The sequence below is a fragment of the Pelodiscus sinensis genome, chromosome 4 (genome assembly GCF_052426305.1).
Source record: "Pelodiscus sinensis isolate ZL-2025 chromosome 4, ASM5242630v1, whole genome shotgun sequence".
Lineage (NCBI taxonomy): Eukaryota > Metazoa > Chordata > Testudines > Trionychidae > Pelodiscus > Pelodiscus sinensis.
In genome coordinates, this window is record NC_143055.1 from 60,654,476 (window position 1) to 60,667,963 (window position 13,488).

The following is a 13,488-nucleotide window of genomic DNA, read 5'->3' on the forward strand; positions in this document are numbered from 1 at the left end:
TTTGAAGTTCCTGCCTCATTAACTTTCTTTGTGAACTGAATATTTTATTCATTTTATGTTTAGAAACATGCAAATACTAGAATAGCAAATCAATGATAAAATCAGATCAATCTAAATAGCTATTGTTTCTCTCCTCATTAATATCTGAATTCCTAGCTTATATAAGCTTCATTTATTTCTCTACCAATAGCAGAAGTTATTCAAAATACGTTTTACAAATATATTTCTACTATACTTGCAGCTACAGATCTTTAATAAAAACACTGGAAATATGTAACAAATATTCTTTTAATTTTTGTAAGTCCATTTACCCTGTATATGCATTTGTGGAAAATGTTTAAACTGCTCCATTAAAAAAACCTACAGTTCTAAAGGAGCTTTTAAAGTTATATACAAAACAGTTTCACAGAGATCAAGGGCATTAAGCACTTTATGCATGCAAGAAAAGAAAAAAAAAGCTTGAAGAAATATTACAAAAAGAAAGCAGGAATATTTTAAATCTGAGACAAAGATTTCATACAGCATATTTATACTGAAAACAAACTGAGAAGAAATTAAAGGAAACAGCAGCTAAGCTACAGAACAGATGATTTCCAAAGCGTTAGTTATATATCTAATATACACAATTTTATAGGATTTTTCTCTCTAATTTCAAACAACATTAATCTGAAAAAAGTAACAAACCACACAACTCTTGCAGTTCTGCATCAAACAGGCTTATCCAACCTTTAGCAAAGTCAATAACATCATTAAACTGGACATTTCACAAAAGTTGTCCAGTGTTTATTTGAAAATGCTTTGTTTTTCCACAGACCATCCAAACATTAAAAATGTGAAAGTAATAAATCTGTAACAGAGCTGAACATTTCTGCCATGAAATGTAATGAGCTGTCCATTAAAAGTGATAACAGTTAGTCACTCCAGGCAAAACCCGTGCCATGCAGACAGCCACCATGAACGTCACTAGAGCACTGCAACAGAGCACTTAACCTTCAGGTGTAAATATGTGTCCCAGTGCTCCTCAACTGGAAGCTGTACTTGCTGGTCACGTGCCTACTCTGTCCCATACAGGCACTTCCTACCTTTTAGGCCAAGATGAAGACAGCAGAGACACAGAATCAGACAGACAGACAGGCAAAGGGCTCTCCACCTCTGCCATCGGAAAAGGATGCAATTTCAGTGAGCAGGAGCCAGCTGGCAAAGAAGTTTCAACTGGGGAGAACTGTGAAGTCTTGGGAAAAGGGCTGTAAGAATAGTGAAGCCCAGAAGCCAAAGGCTAAGACAAGACTCTTGGGGCCCACAGGCTGTTTTGGTTCCTTTATTTTGAATCATGGTTTTAAATTACCAAAGGAATTGGAATCATGGAATTGTTTGGAGCATGCTTTCATCTCTCCTAGATGATGGATCAGCTCAGCAGTTTGGATATTATGAGGTGAATGGCTCAGACACACCTCAGGAAGAGAAGCAGACCTAGTAGATACGTGAAGCTAACAGGGTTTTCCTGGTTCCAAAAACAGTGTCTGGGGATTAGAAGAGGGCTCTGTCTTAAACCAAGTGAGCAGAAAGAGTATCTATGGGTCCCTTGGGGTACGTCTAAACTACATGGCTCCGTCGACAGAGCCATGTAGATTTGTTTGTTCGGCAAAGGGAAATGAAGCCGCGATTTAAATAATCGCGGCTTCATTTAAATTTACATGGCTGCCACGTTGAGCCGACAAACAGCTGATCAGTGCGGCAGCCATGTAAATTTAAATGAAGCCGCGATTATTTAAATTGCGGCTTCATTTCCCTTTGCCGATCAGCCTAATCTACATGGCTCCATCGATGGAGCCATGTAGTTTAGACACACCCTTGCAGAAAACAGAAGCAAAAAGACAGCTGATTCTTAGGACATGCCTTATTTGGCAGTTCTGCTGAAGAAGGCTACCTCTACAGTGTTTCTTTTTGCTCCTGTTCATGGAATCAGAAAATAAACAAGTTACATTAAGAAAACAACCTGTCACCAATTTCTCATCCAAATTAAAAACACCCTGCAAACACCTGAATTGTTGCTACCCTGGGACCAAAGGGACAACAGATTCTAAGGCCAGAAGGATGATACTGTGATTATGTAGTGTCAACTTCTGTATAATGCAGATCATAGAACTGCCCCCAAAATAATTCCTAGGGCAGGTATGTTAGAAAAATATCCAATCTTGATTTTAAAATGGTGGCAATTTTTTCTAATGGTAAATCACTCTCACTATTAAATATCTACACTTTATTTCCAGTCTGAAATTGTCGAGCTTCAACTTTCAGCCACTGGATCATATTACACCTTCCTCAGCTGGACTGAAGATCCCATTATTAAGTATTTTTTCCCATGTAGGTACTTATAGACTATCATCACGTCACCTCTTAGCCATCTCTATTATGAGCTCCTTGAATCTATCATTACAAAGCATGTTTTCTAATCCTTAACCATTCTCATGGCTCTTCTTGAATTGTAGATACAAATACTGGACACAGAACTTCAGCAGAAGCCACACCTCTGCCAAATACAGTTAACATAACTTCACTACTTCTCTCTGAGAGTGCATACACTAGGAACCCTAGGCCTGCTTTAGCTCTTTTGGGGGTAGCATCATCCTAGGAGCCCATGTTCAGTTGATGAGCCATCATAAACCCCAAACCTTTTTCAAATTCACTATTTCCCAGGTTTATCTTTATTGATAAAGATGTTAAATTAGCGTAGGACCAAGAGAACCTGTCCCTGTATCACCCACACTGGAAACGCACCTGCTCCATGATGATTCCCTGTCTAAAGTGATATAAGGGGGCTGGGACTTGATGACTTCTGAAGTCTCTTCCAACTCTATGATTCTAGAATTCTTTGTTAAATTTTGATGCATGCTTCATCCATCTTTGTCTTTTATAACAAAGTTCTTCTGGTCAAGCACTTGGCCTCTCTGCACATCTGCCCAACACATGGCACATTCAGATGCAACTAACAGATACAGAGAAGTGATTATTCCCCTTTATTCTGCTCTGGTGAGGCCACATCTGGAATATTGTCTCCAGTTCTGGGCCCCCCCACTATAGAAAGGATGTGGACTCATTGGAGAGGGTTCAGCGGAGGGTGACCAAAATGATTAGGGGGCTGGAGCGCATGACCTATGAGGAGAGACTGAGGGATTTGGGTTTGTTTAGTCTTCAGGAGAGAAGAGTGAGGGGGGATTTGATAGCAACCTTCAGCTTCCTGAAGGGAGGTTCCAAAGAGGATGGGGAAAGGCTGTTCACAGTAGGGACGGATGGCAGAACAAGAAGCAATGGTCTCAAGTTACAATGGGGGGAGGTCTAGGTTGGATATTAGGAAAAACTATTTCACTAGGAGGGTGGTGAAGCACCGGAATGGGTTACCTAGGGGAGGTAGTGGAATCTACATCCCTAGAGGTGTTTAAGTCTCAGCTTGACAAAGCCCTAGCTGGGTTGATTTAGTTGGGATTGGTCCTTCCTTGGGCAGGGGGCTGGACTTGATGACCTCCTGATGTCTCTTCCATTCTATGATTCTATAATTCTTTGTTAAATTTTGATGCATGCTTCATCCATCTTTGTATTTTATAACAAAATTCTTCTGGTCAAGCACTTGGTCTATCTGCACTTCTGCCCAACACATGGCACATTCAGATGTAACTAATGTCCAAGTAAGAAACAAATTCTACATTGTGTTTTCTGCCTCTCATGAGGCAATGAGCATACTCCATGCCTGCTGATTTCCGTGGAAGAGAGGATTAGGTAGCAAGGCTACCCTTGTACACATAGTTCGTAACAATACAGGTCAGGACTCACGCGGCATCTTAACTATATAAAAGAAAAAATATATTGTAAAAGCAAGTGTAGACCCTCAAAAATACAGTAAAAGCACTAAGCTTCTTGGATGGCAAAACACACAGGCCTTTGGGCCTGAAGCCTCAATGTATGTGGGTATCTAATTAAGTCTCACAGCCTATAATTGTTGCTACTTCTGCAGTTAACGACTGCAATTCATGAGGCTTTTGCGGCGTTAAAAAGACCATAAGACAAGACCTTTCCAATACCATTTAGTGCCACAAGCAACTTTCCTAAGGAATACTCTCTCTAGTCTTGCGGTCACAATTTGTGCTCATTTACTCATATATTTCTACTAAATGTTATAAGGTTTCATACTTACATGTCAGCACTGAGTGTGGCCCTGTGTTTTGCCAAAGTAAACTGGCAACTGTTTGTAATATTGGCTTCTTCCATTTTCTGATCCTACCAGTCCCTTTCTCTTCACAAGAAGCCAATTTTTTATCAAAAACTATGTGACCCACCCCAGTCATCAAAAGACAAAGTATGTTTGAACAATGCATTAATACCCACATCCCATATGCTTTCCTATTCAACTAAACTTCACAAACAAGTTCAAAATATAAGCACATAACACAAAGATGGTAAAAGCTTTCTTAGTTTTCAGGAGATAATGAATCAAAAGGTTAGCTTTTTGCTTTCAGATGATTCCAGATTGTTGCTTCAGTGAGTCTGCTTTCAGTCTTACTCTGTACCAATCCTGGTACCTACTGCCACAGAACACACATGGAAATCAGAAAGATTTCAGGTAAGATTCAGAAAAGGGGATGAAAAATAAGGGTGATTAGCAGTGTTTTCTATCAAGAAGAAATGGGGGGGGGGGGGGGGAGGAGAGACATGAGAAAAGGCCAAATACTTTTTAAAAAGGGGAAACAGAGAACTTATTATATAAGGAGAAAGGGAAAACACTGTTCCAAAATGAGAAGGGAAGATGAAGAGAACGAAGAGAGATCTAAAGGGTTATGAAAAAAGGAATGAGAAGTGGCAGCTTTTGAATTTCTAAGAGAAAAGCAGTTAAGAGTACTAGGGAAATAGAAAAGATAAAAAGAACAGAAACAGAAGAAGAAAAGGGAAAGGAAGAATTAAAGAAAAGAAGGAAGTGAAGGATTCATGCAGGATTTTCTTTTAAAAAAATACTTAACAGCTGCCCATTTGACCCATATGCTTTTCTTCCTGGTTGCAGGTAAAGGCCCTGGGACAACAGGGAAATAACTCTTCCACAGTTAGCTAAACAGTTAGGAAACAGGGAGATCCTAACAAAAAAACAAAACAACTGTCCATTTACTTACATGGACTTTCACTTTTAGGAAAGTGAAATAATTGTTTTAGATCTGCACTTGAAAGCACCCCTGGACAGGACTGCACTCACCAGAAGCTCCAGGACTTGCCACTGGGCAGCAGGACCCGGAGCCATGGTCTCATCTGCCCACACTTATCTTACCTTGGGTATGGAACACTAATTGCTGCCCCAGCCAAATGATAGCTGCTCCCTGTCTGAGACCACCTTGAGGACGGGAAAGAAAGAGAATCTTCTCGTACTCTCAGTGCAACTCCCTGTGCAGAAATACTCCGTCTGCATGTGCAGGACTTCTTCCTGTAGAGTGTAATCTATGCTTGGTCAGCCATTATTTGTCCATAATACTGTTTAGTGTGGGTACTGAGTAGATCAATACTAAGCCATTAAAGAAAGGAAAGTTGACCTAATGCTTAAAATATGTAGAGTTCTTTCTACCATTCCAGATTTTATTTATTTTAACTGGTGTTTCTCCACTTCTCTCTTTGTCAGGAGCAGCCTCTGCCTGTGGCGAGGCAGAGGGGAGGGAGAGAGGGTGCACTCCAGTCTGATTGCGGCTGGTGGGGTGGGGGACCCGAGCTGGGCTGGAGCAGTCCCCTGCTTGTCCCCCCTTTAATTTAACTCATTAAATGCTACTTTTAATTAGTTAAATGATTAAATGGCATTTTATATCCTTAGTCAGAGCTGTGTAACTCCTTGGATATCTACTATATATCTGTCTGTACTGGAATCTGCAGATACAGATATTCGAAGCTCATTTTTTGCAGATATGGATGAGGATGTGGATTCAAAATTTGTACCTGTACAAATTTTGTACCTATGGTTTCACTGCTATCAGAACTCTCATTAGCTAGCTTAAAGCTAGTACTGATTTCGACACATGCTGCAATGACACCTCTGACAGCGGTGCAGACATAAGAGAGGTAGGGTATTTTAGTTAATTGCCCAGAGAAGCATTGTACAAGAAAGCATTGTACATTGTAGTGGCCCCTTTGCAAAGAAGGGAGGGAAGTTTCAAGATCTCAATCCTCTATTCCTGAGTACACAAAATTCCAAGTGAAGGTTTCTCATTTGAATTTTATTCAATGTTCTGGGTTTTTGCTCTATTATTTCACTAACAAAATGTACAAGCATTATATATGAAAAACCGAAAAGAGACTCCAAAGTCAACAACTACAAGTCGACCATAGAAAAAAGACTTTAAAAAAAGTGACTGGTGCTCAAACACAGGATTCTCTGTGTCTACCATAGGACTGCAATTCCAATTATTCCAGAGTCAGAATAAGAAAATTCTCTTAAAATACTCATGGAAAAATTTAAAAATGAGGGGATACATTACAAAAAAACCCGAAACATTCCAACTTCACTGAACAATGAAATCAGATTGCTATTTACTAGAATGACTAACATGGACTAAAAGCTTAATGGAACAGAAGGGTACCTAAGAAATACCAGAGCAGTGACAAATGAAGTAATTGTTAAAAAAACAGTAAAACAGACTTGAACATTTGACACTTTGAGAATGAAGGATGGCAATACACTGCTTTTGGGGCTGACCTGAGACACCCTCCAGAAGCTGTACCCAGTGAAGTATCCAACAGCTCACCAGCTAAACAGGACAGACCATGGGAACATACTGCCCTGTGCTTTCTACATTGGTTGCCACATAAATACTAGTTTACACTGCAGATCTTCCTCCTTTTCTTCACCATCCTAAATGGACTGGATACTTTCTAGGCTTCCTTCACTGGGAGCACTAGTACTCATATAGCATCCTACTCCCACTCTCTGAGCCATGTGGGCTTGGGGAAGAAAGAAATTCCAAGGAGGAGCTAGTCTCAGAGAAACTCTAGTTAACAGAAGTATAGCAAGGAGCAGCCTCAGCTGGTACCTCCACAAGATACCAGATAACGTCAAAACTGCTTTCTATAGTTTTCTCTCAGGACATTATCTTGAGGGACTGTTTACTTCAACCTTCACATTCCCCCCCCCCCCCCTTACACGCCCTTCACCTCAGCCTCACTCCACCTGCTCTTCATGCTCCCTTCTCCCATTGTCCCTTCCTTTTGTTTTTCCAATTCAATAACCCCTCCTAACAAAACCCACCTCTGGATTTAAAAAAAAATGTCAAGTCCCACCCTGTGCACTTTGTTTTTATGTTGTAACCCTTTCACCTACTCTTTGTCTATCTTGTTTATTGAGAATGCAAGATCTTCAGAGCAGGGATTGCCTGGCACCAAGGGGTGCTGATCTTGGCTGGCCACTTAGGCACTACTGAAATACAATACATGATCTGTGCTCTACACCAGGCCTGCTATTCTCAAGTGGAATCCTTCAGTAAATGGAGCCAGGTTAGAACTCATGTTCATGGGAAGATGATAGCCAGTAAAGGGCCTTTATCTATGGAAATCCACCCTCCAGCCATCAGACTGAGCCCACATCTCACCATCTCTAGGCTAAAATTTCAAGATTAAGTTATTTTGGCATTTTTGCCCTATATACGCAAGCTGGCTCTTTTGGGAATTAATCAGGACCATCTGATCACTTTGAGCAAGAGTTATTAAAAGAACACAAGCACCGTTTTTCCCTTTAAACCATAAAAGAAGTATCTTTAAATTCTGTACGGCCTCCAGATGCTACAATATTGGCTCATTATTCAGCAAACTCCCACTGGACAGGGCTCCAGCTGGGAGAAGTAGCGGCCTGTCTCCCTGATTTGTCCTCTGCCCCAGATCCGTGAACTCCTGCTGCAGAACCAGAGAGGGGGCTGCCTGGGATAGAAAAGGGACTGGACGAGCGAGTGTTGCAGACTCTGCCAAAAACAGCACCCCTGTTGCAGGGTCACTGTGACTCAGTCTCGGGGAGTTTCGGACAGGGGCTAAAGCCCAGCTCCGCTGCAGAAATTGAAATCCAGGCCGAGCCCCAGAGTGACTGGATGGTTGCAACTGGGGCTTGATATATCTGACAGGGTTCACAGCAGAGACTCTGTCATGAGAGGAATAGCTGGAGATGGGATTATAGGGCTGCTTTGGGGGCAACTTGCAGCTGGGACATTGGAGTACATGGGGGGATTCAGAGCTGTAGTGGGGTGTATATTTGGTTTGGGATATCCATGTTCAGATCTGGCATCTTGGGTATGTTTGATGTTAGAGCTGGGAAAGTTGAAGGAATCCCTGCAGTTGGTTGTTCGGAATTGAGTAGGGCTAAGATACATTTTGATTTAGGGGTTTTGGACTGCACCCCTGTCACTTCACTCAGGGCATGTCTACACCTGCAAGAAGATCGACCCTCTGGAGGTCAATCTTCTAGCATTTGATTTAGTGGCTCTAATGTAGACCTGTACATCAAACTCTGAGAGCAGCCCCAGCTAGCATCTGGTACTCCTCGTTCTGAGAGGAGTCAGGGAAGTCGACAGGAGTGTGTGCTCCCACTGGCCTCCAACTGTGTGGACGCTTCCATGGCTCAGCTTAAGCTAAACTGACTCCAGCTATGAATTATGTATAGACCAGGGTTCTTGGTGCTATGTTTTCACCATGTAGCTGTATTTGTCACTGGTGCAATTGCTACTGGAATTCTGCATCCAGTTCCGGCACCCCCAAATTCTTGAAGGATGTTGATACATTGGAGAGAGGAGCCAGGAGAACAATTAAAGAATTTAAAAAATGCCTTTTAGTAACTGACCTTCTTGAGTCTATCCATTTAGATTAAACACAATGAAAGTTAAGGAGTGACATGATTACAATCAATAAGTGCCCACATGGGCATTTACTAATTTAAACATTTAATAATGAATTCCTCCATCTGGCACAGAAAAGTATAACATGGTCCAATGGCTGGAAGTTGAAACTAGACAAATTCCTACTGGAAATAAGGCATACATTCTTAGGGATGAAAGTAGTTAAACACTGGACCAACTTAAAGGTTGCGGTGAATTCTCAACCACTGACCATTTTTAAATGAAGAATGGATGCTCTTCTAAAAGATCTGCTGTAGGAATTAATTTGGGGACATTATGGCCTGTGTTATTAAGAATGTCAGAGTAGATGATCACTGTGGTCTCTTCCTGGCCTTGGAATTTATTAATCTTTTCCTTGAAAAGAAATAATTAATGAAAACAACTAATAAGAGGGATTTTTTAATTGTAGAATGATCATTACAAAATAATTGATCTGCTTTGGGGGATGTCTCTTCTCATAGGGGGTTACCTGCTTGACTGGAGGACCCAGACTTAATATGCTTCATAGCAAAGTTTCCAACAGAAATATGGAGATGATGTATAGTACCAATACAGTAATTACAATATATATAAAAGAACATAAGAAGGTTTCTTCTATTGGGTGCAACAAGAAGATAGAAATAACCCAACTTAAAGGAACACAATATACTTCTTTTCCTGATTTTGATTCAAAGCAAGGAAGAGGAACAAAGAAAGTTTTTACCAACCAAAACGTGTAAACCTTATTTACATACCTACCCCAAGTCCAAGTTATTTAGAAAACTAGCTTATAAGTTTCTAGGACACTGCCTCAGCCAAACACCTCCTAAAAAAAGTGTGAGAGGAAAATGAAGTGTCTGACTCAGTCTTTGAAGAATTCAGTACTAACATTGGGAAAAATACTGTGAAAGTATTTGCAGGCATTCATTTGAATAAAATGCAAATTTACTTCTATAATATTCACATCCCACTTTATCAGATTTCTGAAAAAATTAATGACTAGACTTTGCTCATGAATATGACTGCAGAAAGAGAAAAGGTGGTGAATGCTTGTGCAAATATGTACTTGCAGGAGCATTCATAACAGAAGTGCTCAAGGGGCCAACATAAAAGGTTTTATGGAATGGGAGTCACTGGCTAGGAAGACAACACATTTATAGCACATAAATGGCCAAATACAACACAAAAAGCAAAATACAGAGTTGTGAATATTCAGAGTAAGTCATGGAGAAAATTAATGAGCAAATTATAGGCTAAAATGTGTCTTCAGAAACCATTCATATTTACTTACATTCATAATAAGGTGCCCAACCAGGATCCTAGCACCTCTCACATAAAACTGTGAATTCCATATGAAATCTAACAAGGCAGTGCACATCTAGCAGCCTTTCCATCCCACAAGGTTCAAAAGAAAGACACCTAATCAACCAAAATGCTAAAATAAATGAAATGATTTTGAATAAGCAATCACAAACCTGTGAGTGGTTAATTCACTAGCAGAAAAAAAGAATTACATTTGTTGAATAAGTATTCACTGGAGATAGCTGAACCAGATAGCTCCCGTCAATACTGAGGTTTTCTATGAGGGACAGAAGGACACCACACAGATATCTTGTTCTGTACCATTTCTGACAGTGGCTAACAATATAATGCCTGAAGATAATGCTAATTTTGTAGCTCCAAGTAATTTACAGTTTGGGGTGTGATAAAGCTACATGGTGCTAAGCGATGGCATATGTGACAATAATGCTAACATGACAGCTTAGCAATACATTTCACTGTGAGATACATTATAATCAGTATAATCATTATACAGTAGTTACCTTAGTTATGCAATGAAGCGAATTGCCTTGGCTTTTTTATATGAAGGTTACAAGTCCAACATGGTATCTACATTCTTGCCCTTTTTGCTTTAATGTCTAAAGAGTTTCCCATAGGAGCAGTGACATCTGGCATCTTGGGAGATGCTCCTTTTTCTTCTCCCTGCCTGCAAATGGAGAATGGTTAATATTTATACTGGGTGAGATTCTGTGCTGAGCCTCTAAGGGGCCACACAAAACTCACAGCCCAGGAGGAGGTGGGCAAAGGTGGGCTTTACACCTTTCAACCACTTTTGCACCCTCCCAACCTCTGGCTGCGCTGCAGTTCCCAACGCAACTTGGTTACAGCAGCCTTCCCAGGCTGCCCTCTGGGCTGCCGCAGTTCTTGGTATCTCTGCAGGGCAGTGTGTTGAAATCTCATTTCCACACATCCCTTCTGTCTTTGGTGCTAGGGATTAGGAAGCTTTCTTGGAAGGCAGGCTTATGGCTGTTTCTCATGGTTTCTGCATTGAAGGAATCCTCACCCTCCCCTCTCCCACCAGGTAGATCAGGGGTCTTTAGAACGTCTTGATGCCATTCTGCTCCCTTTGCTCAGTGTCAAGGGCAGAGCCAAGATGAGGACCTCCCATTTGTATTTAAAGGATCATTAGAAATGTCTTTAGAATTAGCTGTCTTAACTGTCACATGTTGATATTTTATATTAATGGAGTTGTTTGACTGGAGATGGTTTTTAAGTTATGACCGTCTGGACACATGAATTGTCAAAAAGAAGTACTACTGACTTCGAAGGGCATTTAAAAACTGTAAGAGTGGAAACAGGCAAGGTCTGGAACTATGACTGCAATATTACATGCCCCTATAATAAATAAATTAAGAATCACATTTACTAAAATTGACTAGGGTCTTCAGGCCCTGGAAAGGTAAGAACACCGATACGTTACATGTGAAAGATGCTGTTCAGGTGCTACATTTAATTCCGCCACTATCCCAGACCACATTTTTTAACATGCAGTCCTTCCTCCAGGAGTGGAAATGACCCTGTATAAGATCCAAATAGGTTTCCAGTCACCGTTTGCATGTATGTAACAGCTACTTGCATCAGTGACAGTGTAAGGGATGGTAATACCAAGAGCAAAATTAGCGATGGACTGATTGGTAAAAATAAAAAAGTTTCCCTCCCTGTACCTCTCTGCAAAATAAGCAAGAATGCAGTAAGGTGCCTGAAAAGGCCAAGTGCAGTCTTCCTTGTGATCTGAAAACAATCCATTAAAACGTGCAGAGAGGTTGGTAGGGTAACACGTTAAAATTGAGATATCAGAATGAGAGAGACCTCACAGCCCTCCTAGAGACACACCCCATTCTGCCAGAAATGAACAGACAATTTTGCTCCTCCTGTTATGTGAGCTGCCCTTGTGCCATCTCTTAGCTGGTGATTAATTACTCTTCAAGTACAGCAACTCATCCAAGACTGAGCTTGGAAACAGAAAAATGTGGAGGCAACCGTACACCTATCTGGGAAGTTCTTTGCCCTACCTGTGAAACTGACGTGCAACAAACTGAGTGGAAAAGCAAGACAACATCTTTCATTACTGAAAGTCTGCACAGGTATCAAAGGCCTTGCAGCACTGAGTACACTTTTTCATTGTAAATAAAACAATAAAAGTAATTCTGATGGAAATGAAACTTCTTTTGAAATCAACTACACAAACATGTTCTATGAGCAACTTGATATTCTGTGACACATTTGGCTACCCACACTTAGTCATAGCTTTGCTTCAATACAATATAAACTGGCTCCTCCACTGATGTATTACAGCAAAACCTCAGGAGTTACAAACACCTTGGAATGAAATGTTTGAAACGCTGAACAAAATGTTCTGTTTGTTCTTTCAAAAGTTAATGACTGAAAAATGCTGCCTTTAATCATTTTAATTTAAATGAAACAAGCAAAAGAACCTGATTCTTTACCTTGACAAAACTTTGTTTAAAAGCTTTCCTTTTTTTAAAGCAGCACTGTAGTGTATTTACGTTGGTTTTGTGTATGTATCTCTCACTCTGCTGCTGCCTGATTGTATACTGCCATTTCCAAAGGACATATCTAACACAGCACTGTACTGTGTTTGCACTGGTTTTCTGTGTGTGTGTGTGTGTGTGTCTCTCTCTACTGCTGCATCATAGCATACTACCAGTTCAAAAGGAGGTGTGTGGTAGGGATGTAAGCAAGTAGTCGACTATCTGATAAGCATAAGCTTATCAGATAGTTGAGTAGTGATTCGACTAGTCTCCACCAGCTGCCTGTATCAGCAAGGGGGGGGGGGGGGGGGGGGAACAGTACCAGTGCTGGAGGAACTGGCTTAAAACCCAGTTCCTCCAGCACTGTCTCTGAGGGGCAGGGGAGGCACAGGTGAATCAGCTGGTTCCCGGCTCACGCCCAGTCCCAGGTGCTGTGTATCTGTTTTTTAAAATGTATTAAGAGCTGGCAGGCTCTTAATTCATTTAAAAGGCTGAAGTGCAGCGGGAGAGATCGGGTGTGAGCTAGGAATCAGCAGTCCTGGCTCATGCCTGGTCCCTCCCGTCCCCCGCCCCCCCCGTCCCCTACTACGCTTCTGCTTTTTAAATGTATTGAGAGCCTATTGGCTCCTGGGGCTGGGAGCTAACCCCACCGCAGCTCCGCAGTTTCCCCTGCTTATTGACTAATTGATGGAAATTCCATTGACTAGTCGATTAGTTGAGTAAATGCAATTTAACATCCCTAGTGAGTGGCTGACTAGTCAGTTCATAGCACTGGTATT

General features: G+C 41.1%; 1 protein-coding gene across 6 annotated transcripts in view; it reads right to left on the reverse strand.

The window, feature by feature from the left end:
- Positions 1-13,488, reverse strand: part of STOX2 (storkhead box 2) — a 223,898-nt gene that overhangs the window by 70,996 nt on the left and 139,414 nt on the right. The window contains exon 2 of one of the 6 annotated variants that reach the window (XM_006130167.5): positions 10,700-10,863. The exons of the other annotated variants lie outside the window; for them this stretch is intronic. The gene's annotated coding sequence lies outside the window, so the exon portion shown is untranslated. The remainder of the gene's footprint in view (positions 1-10,699; positions 10,864-13,488) is intronic. 6 annotated transcript variants of the gene reach the window in all.